The sequence below is a fragment of the Ips typographus genome, linkage group LG1 (assembly GCF_016097725.1).
Source record: "Ips typographus isolate SLU linkage group LG1, UJ_Ityp_2.0, whole genome shotgun sequence".
Lineage (NCBI taxonomy): Eukaryota > Metazoa > Arthropoda > Insecta > Coleoptera > Curculionidae > Ips > Ips typographus.
Window position 1 is genome coordinate 30,084,598 of NC_138422.1, and position 13,202 is coordinate 30,097,799.

Here is a 13,202-nt window from a genome sequence, read left to right on the forward strand (position 1 = left end):
TTTTATTAAAAGAGTCATTTTCTTACTCCAAGTGGGTTTTACAAACGATTTTGTCCCTGACTATCCTTTCAAACTGTGTTTTTGGCAGTTCAAACTTTGACATCGCTTTTCTCTCTGACTGTACCAAATTTTGTAGTATTTTTTTAATGTTATTGAATAGGAAATTTAATGAGGATTCCAAAAATGTACTTAAAACAGTCATTTTCTCACTCTAAGTGGGTATTACAAGCGATTTTGTCCGTGACTGTTTATTCAAACGGTGTTACTAGCAGTTCAAACTTTGACACCCATTTTTCCCCTGACTGTATTAAATTTTGTAGTGTTGTTTCATGTTATCAGATAAGAAGTATAATGAGGATTTCAAAAATGTTATTAAAAGAGTCATTTTCTTACTCCAGGTGGGTTTTACAAACGATTTTGTCTCTGACTATCCTTTCAAACTGTGTTTTTGGCAGTTCAAACTTTGACACCGCTTTTCTCCCTGACTGTACCAAATTTTGTAGTATTTTTTTTGTGTTATTGAATAGGAAATTTAATGAGGATTCCAAAAATGTACTTAAAATAGTCATTTTCTCACTCTAAGTTGGTTTTACAAGCGATTTTGTCCGTGACTGTTTATTCAAACGGTGTTACTAGCAGTTCAAACTTTGACACCCATTTTTCCCCTGACTGTATTAAATTCTGTAGTGTTGTTTTATGTTATCAGATAGGAAGTTTAATGAAGATTTCAAAAAATTGCTTAAAACAGTCATTTTCTTACTGCAAGTGGGTTTTACAAACGATTTTGTCCCTGACTATCCTTTCAAACTGTGTTTTTGGTAGTTCAAACTTTGACACCGCTTTTTTCCCTGACTGTACCAAATTTTGTAGTATTTTTTTTCTGTTATTCAATAGGAAATTTAATGAGGATTCCAAAAATGTACTTAAAACAGTCATTTTCTCACTCTAAGTTGGTTTTACAAGCGATTTTGTCCGTGACTGTTTATTCAAACGGTGTTACTAGCAGTTCAAACTTTGACACCCATTTTTCCCCTGACTGTATTAAATTTTGTAGTGTTGTTTTATGTTATCAGATAGGAAGTTTAATGAGGATTTCAAAAATTTGCTTAAAACAGTCATTTTCTTACTCCAAGTGGGTTTTACAGGTGATTTTGTCCCTGACTTTTCTTTCAAATTGTATCTCTGGCATTTTATATTTTGACACCTCTTTTCTCCCTGACTTTACTTGATTTTATAGTGATTTTTTATGTATTAGATAGAAAATTTAATGAGAGTTATAAAAATGTGCTTAAAAATATGATTCGGTCACTCCAAGTGGGTTTTACAGGCAATTTAGTCCTTTAAACTGTGTTCAAAATTTAGATCACAATTTTACTAACTTAACAAAATACAATGAAAAACAATACAATGAAACCTTTTTCTTGTATAATCACTAGAACACACTCGGATGAATACAATACTAGATGAAAGGGCCAAAACCATAATTTGCCTCCCAACAGGGGGGTCTTTTTGCCACTTCACAGATCACAAGAATATCGAACAAAGACGTGTAGCCCGCACGCCGACCAGGATTTAACATACACATCCCGGTTTTGATTGCCTTCATTTGCACACCGTACACGTTTCGAGACCCCGGGGGCTCCTCAGACCTCGCCTTAATGAACCTTTACTCGGTTATTTACGCCGCTGGATGATTATTGTTATTTCGGGGGTTGGTTACAGGATTGTTTTGTTGTTACGTCTAACGGGGTTAACACAACTACGGGTGGGCTTCGTAATTGATATTTTGTTTGTCATCTAGATTTTCTTGTGTATCGTGAGAATTGTTTGGTTTCAAGCGCAAAAGATTATGGCCAATATATCCGTTAAACATCTCAAAATTGTGCGCTATTTCATATTTACCAAAATTAAGAAACATCACAGGAAAAGGGGATATGAAAACGTCACTAGTCTCTTTCCAACACACGCAATCTGGCTTAATTTGACACGGTAATCGCCCTTTGCAGTAAATAACTTGTCGTCATCATCATCACGAAATAATTTCATTAAAATGCGAGTGGGACCGTCGACAAGTTGACAATTGAATCCGCGCCCCTGACATGTCATTTTGTATTTATCATCCCAATTGGATTTGGCCTGGATGATTGTCGTTTTGTCCGCCCTTCCATTTTTTCTCTCTACGCCCTTGCCGATTTGCAAGTATAATTCTTGATCTCAAGAATCATTATTTAAAACCCTTTATTGTTTATTACGTTGGAAGTGTTATTGATTTAGATTTATGTATTTTTATGTAACAGATTTGAATAATTCAAAATTGTTTATACGAAATCAACTGTAAAGTGTCAAAGTAGTTTCAAACGAATGCTGGTTTTTGGTACAAAAGTGTGTGTGTCTCAAAACTAGTGAGACTAGATAATGTGTGTGTGTTTCGGTAGTCAGTTTTGAAAATGCCACCTTCTTAATACACTTTACAACTATCAAGGGGTCCAGTGAAACATTCTGAAGGAACTAGAGTTTGTGGAACAGAAAAAGATGCTTTTTCTAATAGAAAACACTGTCACAATGAAACAATCCATATATTTACTTACTCCCAAGAAGAGTTTTTACAAGAACACTACAAAAACTAAGTTTATTCAAGCCAGTGGTTCTCAAAGAAACATGGATATAGAGTATTTAGCAGAAGCTGACAAGGTGATTTACCTAATACTATAAAAAGGACTCTGGAAGAAGTATTAATAAGCTGCTAATACTAAATAGCTTATGTTTCAGGTACCTTTATTTGCCTAATCTGAAGTTTGCTTATCATGTTTTGAAAGGGTCCAAATTGTCAATCAATTGCTCTAAAAGACTCTAAACAAAAGGTGTTTGAAGCTATGGTTATAATGGTGTTGTCAAAATCCATATGCAGAGTGTTGAAAAAACAAATTTCTAATAAGTTTCAGGTAATATTAGAAAGATACAAGTTACTTAATACATAAATTTGATCAAATGCCATTATTTTTCAGAATTAGCCCTTATCAATTTGCCATATCTTCTCTGACTATAAAGCTAGAAACAGATGGTGCTACTGTTAAATACTTTTCCATCAGATAGTAGGTTAAATTACTATTTTAATTGTATTATTTACACATTATGAAATATACAAATAAAATATTTAAAAAGTACACTCAAGTTTCTTTTTTTATCTAAGAAGTCTAGTTTTCTTCATAAACAATCATAAAATTAGATAATTTCTTTAACTGAGGTACCTACCTGTTCTTACAATAAATTGAACTGAAATTGAAAAAACATGTTAAATAAATCACACAACAAACCCAAATTGAAATGTATTTAATGCTAGGTAAATTTACAAAAGGAAATAAATAAGCAATATATATCTCAAAACCAAGAAGCAAGTTCTTAAAACACCAACAATTCTGTTATAAGTTAAAACACTGCTTTAGGATTTAATAGTCCCCAGGATACACACATTGCCTTTCCTTTCTTGCAAATTTTATGGAATAATTCTTGAAACGTTGGTATTGGGCTGTTAATGATTCGTTTGAATGCACCTATCTGTGATGTTCTTTCCAGATAATTTAAATTGAATGTGGTTGTTGTTCCCAAGCCAAAGTTTGATTGAAACTTTCCGCCTTTGTTTACCACCAAATGTTGCAAGTTTTCCAGTTTGGTGAAGAAAAATCTTAAATTCTACGAAGGTCTCGCAATAACAACACTAATTAATAAACTTAAACAACCCTAAATTAAGTTTTTAGTTCTTCTGTTTGTAGTTTTTGGTGTTTTTCAACTTTTTAAAATTCCTAACCTCAAAATGTTTAGCCGACTGTCAGTTGGGACTATGCTCTATGTTGCCACATCTTCCACGAGCAGATGTGAACCTGGTGTATTGTTGGTTGCAGTAATAAACGACCCGATGAATTATACAGATTTCGAAAAAAAAAGCATTTTTTGCATGCAAAACATGTGAGATTCTTAGAATGTTTTTTTCAAAACAATATAGTTTTCTCATTTTCATTTATAATTCCTTAATGAAAGATACATATTGTGAGGTTTAAAGGAGGAATTTGTCAATACGGCAACGTCCAAACAGGTGATTAAAAAGATGGATAGCCTAGCTTGTAATAAACGACGTGCGTAAATTTCAATATGGCGGAGCACTTGATTACCATAAATGATATACCTATATGAATCTACTTGATCAAATCCAATATTATTAGGTTTTTTTTAATGATGATTTTAACCAGTTTTAGGTAAGTCAAAATACACAAATTCACGAAAAACATTCCCATCCACGCCTTGATTAGAAAAGGGTCTAAGAGAGTTATTTTACTTTGTAAGAGTTTTTGGTATACCGCCCCGTCAAGCTCAAAGTTGTTATACGGATGATGGATCACTCTGATGGTGTTACATTCTGATCATTTTGGCTTTATTCAATAACAAGCGACTCAGAGGAATCGTTATTGTATCAGATATTCGTTCTTCTCCATCATACAAAAGATGTGGCATGATTGATGCGTTGGACTATAAAACACGAATATCATCGGCATAATTGGCGACAATATGAACTGAAATCGACGTCCAACAAACCATCATCGATGTACAAGTGGATCAAAGCCCTTTTTCGATCGGACGTCATTATTATATACGCGTATATGGAAACAACAAACAACCCAATCCGTATCGACAGCCTGCAGGCCGGACCGTCATCATTGGCAAAACAAACGAGACCGACAAAAGGATCAAAGAGGATCGGAACCTGCATCGCGGGCCCCGATGTCAATTAATCAAAACCGGGGCCCGACTTTGATTGCCGAATGAAAATATAATGATATGAACGTCATTAATTATTCGACTGCACCGTCGTGCTTTTGACAGCTTTTTCGCCCCGGTCCGTTGGCTTTTATTAATAACTCTCCAATGACAGGGGGGGCGCCACCACCATAACGAAAAATGTTTTCCCATTAGTTTAATCCCTCGAGACAAGTTAAGTTATATGACGCCAAAATAATGCTGAAAACTCCAAAGACAACCGTTTTGTTACCAATGTAAAATTCAAAGTATTTTTAAGTATCTCATGTGAACTTACAAAACAACAATCACACATTTATTGGTCTTGAAGCTTAATTATTGTCAATTGGAGTGTATGTAAAAGAAAAACCATTATGTGGTGGTTCTCTCGGTGAATCAATGGGTACGCGAATTTATCCAGAAAATCAGCAGGAATTAATTTGTCAATATGCGCTTTGCAAGCGGTATATTAATAACTGGAGGAAACAGGGGGGCTTTTGATTGCACCATCGGGATAATTGCCTCCCAGACAGGTTTTTGTCCCGGGATGAGAAAGTGACGGTTTTATTAGAAATTGCCCTCTCAGCTGGAGTTAATTACTTTGAGATGTTCTGATCTGCTAATGAATATCTGATGGAATTATTATCTATAGTTTTAATTAATTTAATTAACATATTTGATGAAATGGTTATTGTGCAACATCTGGTGATATCTGCACTCTATCTATATAAGTTAGAATATAGGTGGTTCAAGTCTAGGAACTGCTCCATAGATGCCGCATCATTTAGTTGTATGGTGTATGGATTGGGAATGGATTACCAATACCACACCATATAATCATTGTCATCTCGGTGTAAAACCAAATGATGTGGCATCTATGGAGCAGCTCATAGACTTGAGGATGCCACTACTACTCATCAATTTTATCATCAGATGACGGATTGAAATTGCCCAGTGCGTTCATGAAATTCAAAAAAGTGCTCACCAATACTGACTTCGATCTTGGCTTGAGAATTAGATTTGTCAAATGCTATGTCTGGACGGTGTTGCTTTATGGCATGGAGGGATGGACACTGAAGGTGAGCACTATGAACAAGCTGGAAGCATTCGAGATGTGGGTCTATAGGCGTGTACTGAGTATTCCATGGACTGCAAGAAGAACCAACGATGAGTCTTTAGAATAATCAATAAAGACCGCGAACACCATTAAAAGTCGAAACACAGCATACCTGGGCCACGTAATACGCAACAAGAGGTACCAATTCCTGCAATTGATAATTGAGGGGAAGATTGAGGGAAAGAGAGGAATCGGCAGGAAAAAGATGTTATGGCTCCGCAACGTTAGGCAGTAGACAGGACTGAGGACAATGCAAAAACTAATGCATACGTAATAAGGAAGAGTGGACAAATGTAATCACAAACATCCATTAATGGACACGCAGCAGAAGAAGAAGAAGAATTTGAGTATAGTTGTCACCAAAAAAAATCTACTGAATGTACAGAAATGAAGGTTTTGTCAAACCCCATACCATATGATCTTTGATAAAGTTGCACCAAGTCGTTGCATAAAGACGATGATGCTTGTTCTCTTTTTGGTCACCAGGTTTCCAGCTTAAATACTCCTGAATATGGTTAAGGCCCGGTTGTACAACCACAGTTCAACATAAGGTGCTCTGAAAATGTAGAACAATGTAGCCTGGAAAAGACGTAATACAGATAAAGACAGCGCGTTCCAAATTGATTGGAGTGACAACGGACAAGAATTGACAACTTTGACATGACATAAATGACATTACTTCAGCAGTTTATTGTGACTAGTTTAAGAATTTGTGATTAGTTAAAAAACATCTGCTTTTTTCTTGACTTGACATCCGAATTACTTCCAACTAAGAAATGAATTACTCTAAGGTCCATGATTTGACAATTCGTCGCTAAAAAATAATAAGGTATAAAGCTGTCAAATGTCAGATAGCGTTTGCTCACCGCCCTCTGTACAAGAAAGCCTAGAATGTCACTTTTAATGGCGGCGTTAGCGGTTTTCGTTTTGTACATAAACCTATGCAGATGCAGTAGAAAATATGTTTTTTTTTTTTTTTCGTGTAGTTGATTAGAAGTTGTGAGTGAAAAATCAAAGAACTCTTCATTCCTGATCCAGATATGTATAGATATGGCTTTTTATACCCAATAAAGTCCAGCCAAAGCAAGTTTGGTTAGAACCCTTTGTCCTGGAAAGTACAACAAACTAATGTAAAAACTGCTCAATCAAAGAAAATTTGGAAATCCTTGAAGCTAGGTAAGCAAAACTGGTAAATGGGTTTTATATTATTACCAAGACCTTTCTTTTAAAATGTAAATGTGCCAATGGAACGCTGTAAAAAGCTGTCCTGTTTCTTCAGAGTAAACCTTTGTTGCTCTCAAAATGCAGGCAGCCTCAAAATGTAACTCACATACCTATGTATGTAAGAGGCAATAAGTTTACTGAATGAGAAACATATTGTACTTACCACTGAGTATTGTGTTGGAGTAAAATCATTCCACTTCAAAGCTTTCAACCACTGTTGGGTTCGAGCAAGGTCTTTTGGAAAGTAAAAGACTGACACTTTTGGGCCTTTCATCAAATTGCTTTTAGAAATTTGGCAAACAACCAGTGGACGGCATATTGTAGAGGCAATAGAATTTAAGTTAAAAAACCAACCACAAATTATAGAACAATGAAGGAACAATAACAATAGTGATAACACAATAAAATGAACACAAACTACACTTTCACTAGAACAATAAACATATAAACAACAATATATAATAGCAAACAAAAATTACTTTGGCAAGTAATCCCAAGTCTTGACTTTAAACCTTAAAAATTAATTTAATCATCGAAAAACTCAATTTCCACAATACAAACAAATGCAAACTGTGAACCACTATTTCGGCCATATTGGAATTTTTGGCATGCACCTTCTTGGCTTTCTTGTACAGAGGGCGGTGGTTTGCTTCATGTAGGTAGGTCAAAACGGTTGAGGTTATATAAATTTAAAAATATCCACCGATTTCATGAGTTTAGAACAATTTCTAGCTAAATTTTAAATCGCGGTGAAGGTTAAGAGGTCTATAACAAGGGAGATATGAATCGTCGTTACCTCTCTCGCACTTCAACCCCTCTCGGGCGTCCTCAAAAGGAAAGTGTTATCAAGCAACAGTAAAATGCAAAGTGCCACCGTATTAAGATGAGTTATGGGCCCGGCAGTGGCCGTAAACCAAGTAAAACGGTGCTTCACGCTACGTCTTATCGCGAATGGGGGGCCGTTAAAGGGGGCCCCCGGACCGTAAAAAGGTGCTCCAGGAAATTACAACGACTCGCGTCAAAGTACTAGGGGATGTGTTTACGCTTGTCTGGGATTTTTCCATGTTAGGTCTACTTCCCCCATGTGGATCACCGTCCAAAGCGAACTAAATCAATTTATTGCCGAGGGCCCTTAGTGGACTGGGGGGTTATTTGTATTTCGGCCGATCGTTTCCGGTGTGATTTACTCTGGACGGTCGGTATTAAAAGACGAGGAAAGTGGTCCATAAATCGTACGAATGTCCCAAACGAAGGGCCAATATATCCGGTCGTTTTTCTGGAAGGGGGTCAGTGTTGCGGCATAAACGACCACATTTGTCGTTTTATGTTTTCCAATTTTTTATACCTTTGCACTTATGACATTCACTAAGATGGAAAAATGTATTATTCAAAAAGAATTAACCTCAATCTACCGTAGCGTTATTTTGACACTTTATAGTGACTGTAAATGTTTCAACTTAAAAAAGTCCAGACATTTCTGGCAGGTTGCAGATGTGTGTTTTGCTCCAAAAAGGTTCCAATACAGAGCAAAGGGCAGATTTGTACCAAAGAACCAAATAAGTTGAAGATTAAACCCGTATTCGTATCTTATGTTTCACTATGTGTATGTCAGTTGGTTTTTGAACCTCCTTTCATGCAAAGGGAGTAACATGACAAGCACAAACAAGTGTCGCCCAGTTTCATCCTTGTGACTTTCTGCTTCATCCCTTTATTTTGCTGAATTACCCACTAAACCACCTTAAAATTCATTATTGAAATCCCAAAAACAGTGAAAGATAGTCTTAGAAAATCTTGAGCAAACAATATTGGAAACTTATAAGAAATAGAAGGAAGGAAGGAATTTAAACAGTTCCTCGAACGGTTTGAATTCCAGGACAACGCTTATTTTGTACATATTTATGTCAAATTGATAGTTTTTCAGTGACGTCAGAATTAGAGGAGAAAAACCCTTACGATTCATTAAATCTCCACCACTGACACGCCAAATGGATTCGAGTACGCTGGGACAAAGTTTAATGTACAGGTATAATGTAAACTTTTCCGTTTTTCTTTTGTAACTAAAACAGAACTTAATTCTTCCTTAAAATATGTTGGCTTTTAAATGTGGGATATGGGATGGATAGTGCAAATGATCTACAATTACTACTAGATAGGGTCAATGAAGAAAGTCAAAGATTGGGTCTGAACATCCATAAATGGAGAGACCACAAGTCACTCAATTTAAATACTTGGGATGCATGATCAACCAAAAATGGGACCCAGTTCTTAAAACTCAGAAGAACTTGAATTTCAGTCTTAGATATAGGATGGTAAGTGTCCATTCTCTTGTACGGAGTCAAGACATGGACGTTGAAAGCAGCAACTATCAACAAGGTTGAGGCCTTCGAGATGTTAGACATACTGAGAAGAGCTGGTTTGCTGGACCGTGACGAAAACATCAAAAGAAGAACTAGCTATCTTGGACACATACTACGCGGAGAACGTTATCATTTCCAACGTCTTATTCTCCAGGGTAAAATAGAAGGAGGAAAGAGAGGAATACGGGGCTTCCAGGCACTACAAAATGCTGCGTATAATAGAAGCATATGATGAGGAAAACGATGGACGCCTACGCAGGTTACATGGCACTTTAAGAAGAAAAAGGCTTCTAAAGTCAATTGAGCAATTCTTAACAGTGGGTTGTATTATGGGCAAGTAAATCATGACATGAGACAATTTCAATGTAAAATGACGTAACCACCAACTATGGTGGTCTGCTCTTTTTAAAGCAAAAGTTGTTACAATCTTTTTACTTATTGCTAATAAAATTAAAACTTATCTCGGGCGTGGATAATTGAACATGAGATAGCCCTGCTAAGCAACACTTTTGGGTTTTAAGGTAGTCGAAAACATACACTGATCTAGGTGAAATGTACAATCTATATTTACAAATTTACAAAGAATAAAAACAGTTAAGGCTGAAGGCTTAAAATTTATTCAGGAAATTCCTCGAACACAGTTCTAGGGCTGTTGCTAACTCCTAACTTAAAACATACCGCTCTTACTGCCAGATTTACTGGAGCCGGGGACGAATCGGGATGCAGCGCTACAGCACGATCCTCCAGGCCAATGTCGTTGTTGTAGAATACCTAGGCAGAAATCAAGAGCAGCAAACAGCACCCAAAAACAATAAGCTAACTGACTTTGACTCGGTTAATCTGTTAAGTGGCAATAAGCCAGAATAAAGGTCCACTTCTAGTGGTTACTACAAGGGTTAACCAAGCCAAAGTCAATACTTAAAAAGTCAAACAGTAACTATTACTCTAAATGCTATCAAGTTCAGTTCCAGTTGCTTTGTGAGTCACAATAAAACTATAACCCACTAACCAGGCAAAATGCTCCCTCCAAAACAGTCACCACACTCTTGGTGGTTTAGCACGTGGCTATCCACCGCCCTCTGTACAAGAAAGCCAAGAAGGTGCATGCCAAAAATTCCAATATGGCCGAAATAGTGGTTGACAGTTTGCATTTGTTTGTATTGTGGAAATTGAGTTTTTCGATGATTAAATTAATTTTTAAGGTTTAAAGTCAAGACTTGGGATTACTTTCCAAAGTAATTTTTGTTTGCTATTATATATTGTTGTTTATATGTTTATTGTTCTAGTGAAAGTGTAGTTTGTGTTCATTTTATTGTGTTATCACTATTGTTATTGTTCCTTCATTGTTCTATAATTTGTTGTTGATTTTTTAACTTAAATTCTATTGCCTCTACAATATGCCGTCCACTTGTTGTTTGCCAAATTGTAAAAGCAATTTGGTGAAAGGCCCAAAAGTGTCAGTCTTTTACTTTCCAAAAGACCCTGCTCGAACCCAACAGTGGTTGAAAGCTTTGAACTGGAATGATTTTACTCCAACACAATACTCAGTGGTAAGTACAATATGCTTTCTTATTCAGTAAACTTATTTCCTCTTATATATGTGTATGTGAGTTACATTTTGAGGCTGCCTGCATTTTGAGAGCAACAAAGGTTTACTCTGAAGAAACAGGACAGCTTTTAGAAGTTCCATTGGCACATTTACATTTTAAAAGAAAGGTCTTGGTAATAATATAAAACCCATTTACCAGTTTTGCTTACCTAGTTTCAATGATTTCCAAATTTTCTTTGATTGAGCAGTTTTCACATTAGTTTGTTGTACTTTCCAAGACAAAAGGTTCTAACCAAACTTGCTTTGGCTGGACTTTATTGGGTATAAAAAGCCATATCTATACATATCTGGATCAGGAATGAAGCATTCTTTGATTTTTCACTCACAACTTCTAATCAACTACACGAAGAAATAAAAAAAAACATATTTTCTACTGCATCTGCATAGGTTTGTGTACAAAACGGAAACCGCTAACGCCGCCATTAAAAGTGACATTCTAGGCTTTCTTGTACAGAGGGCGGTGGGCTATCCGCTGGCCAGTTATCCAGCAGGAAAACAAAATGGTGCCTGAATCTTTGTTCCCTTCCAATCCACCAATCCACGAACTCTTAGCTCTCTGTAGCTACCGCGTGGTTCTGTCCACGGCAAATCAACCAACTACCACTCCCTGCTTGTTTCCAACAAATTACCCTGCTCTGACTCCAGGAGACTGGCATTGACCACAACCAGGAGGGGCCCTTCAGATAAATCTAACCTTAAATACCCAGGTCAAGAAAATTGCCTTTTTTTTCCAAAAAAGGACGAAAAAGCAAAACGGAATTCCAACCACAGGAATACGGCCACCCTTAAATAAAACCAACATTAAAACCTGGGTTGCTTCTAGCAAATTAAGGCAACTTACCAAAATGGCGGAAATAACCTCACACGCACGCGTATCACAAAATCGAACCCCAAATTCGTGGATCTCGCTCGATAGTCAGCGTGAAAAAGAACTGGCCAGATGACCAATTGGCCTTTTATAAACTTGCACAATTCTAGAATCTCAGCGAACAAACTTTTCAAGTTGTTGATGCACCATTTTCCTTGAACTCTATCGACACTATTGACATAGACTGACCGGCACGACAAGAATGACAACCAACTGTCACGACCATGAAAGTATACAAATGTTAAAGACGATTCAGTCGATGTTAACTCTGAATCACGGACAAACAAGTTACGGGCAAGGTTAACACTTACCGTAACAAAAGGGTAAGTCAATTCGTAGTTTAACAGTCGATTTACTTTCAAGAAGGCCCTGGTAAGACATTGTTCATCCCTTCCTGTCTTTATTTATCATCCCGACGTCGTTGGAGCCGTCAAGCGGAGTAATTTATGGGCCAGGAGTGACACGTCATATGTGCGGAGCGAACGTTGTATAATGGCCTTAGCCGTCGGCTGTCATTTATTATATTACTTGTCAGTTTTCGCGCGACCGGTGCTGCCCCCCCTGTTTCGTACTAGTCAAGGGTGAGAACGGTTACGTTATGCGGGACGAAAACTCCCCTTTCGCGCAACATCCCAACTGATTTATAGCTTCTTACATAAATGGCCCAGATAAATGGGATGTGGCGGAAAAAGTGTATGTCTTGCAATTATTAATGGGTCGTTTTTCATCGAGAACAATCGGTAGCTTTCGGTGAGGGGTATAATGAATATCATTATTTATCCCCTTCGGTTGTGTTACGCTCGTATTTTGTTTCTTTATATGGGTGCGTGTCGTTATATTATAGTTGAGAGGATTAGCCATGCCCTGGTCGATTGTTAGACAACAACCATCTGCGTTCACTCGACACCACATTTAATATTCAAGTACATTTTTCCAACTGTAAAACCAAAAAAAAGTTAAAAATGTATTGATTTTTTAAATCGATCCTTGGTGTAAAATTATAACTTAAAAACGTTTTTTCACTTTATTGTGTCAAACAATTAAATTTTTTCTGTCTCTGTTATCAAACTGTTTGTCTTACACTGTAGGTCTGCTCCTTCTGGGACACCTTATAAATATTCCACAAAGGTTTGTGGGGAAAAGAGAATTTCACACTCTTTTCAACTAAGTTGAAAATAACATTAACCTAGTTGTTCCAACACATGACCACTGACTTAAGCTGGCGATTTTCTAAAAAAC

General features: G+C 36.7%; 3 long non-coding RNA genes across 3 annotated transcripts in view; 2 read left to right on the forward strand and 1 right to left on the reverse strand.

The window, feature by feature from the left end:
- LOC145727869 (uncharacterized) overlaps positions 1-10,694 on the forward strand; it is a 100,836-nt gene extending 90,142 nt beyond the window's left edge. Inside the window, exon 2 of the long non-coding RNA XR_014177940.1 lies at positions 10,587-10,694. This is a non-coding gene — a long non-coding RNA (uncharacterized LOC145727869). The remainder of the gene's footprint in view (positions 1-10,586) is intronic.
- Positions 566-4,874, forward strand: LOC145727915 (uncharacterized). The gene is made up of 3 exons (XR_014177956.1): positions 566-1,145; positions 1,328-2,942; positions 3,006-4,874. It is a non-coding gene; the product is annotated as an uncharacterized LOC145727915 (long non-coding RNA).
- On the reverse strand, positions 6,572-12,423 carry LOC145727884 (uncharacterized). Its single transcript, XR_014177945.1, has 3 exons — positions 11,937-12,423; positions 7,293-11,879; positions 6,572-7,239 (listed from the first exon to the last, which is right to left on the reverse strand). It is a non-coding gene; the product is annotated as an uncharacterized LOC145727884 (long non-coding RNA).
- Between the last annotated feature and the right edge of the window lie 779 nt (positions 12,424-13,202).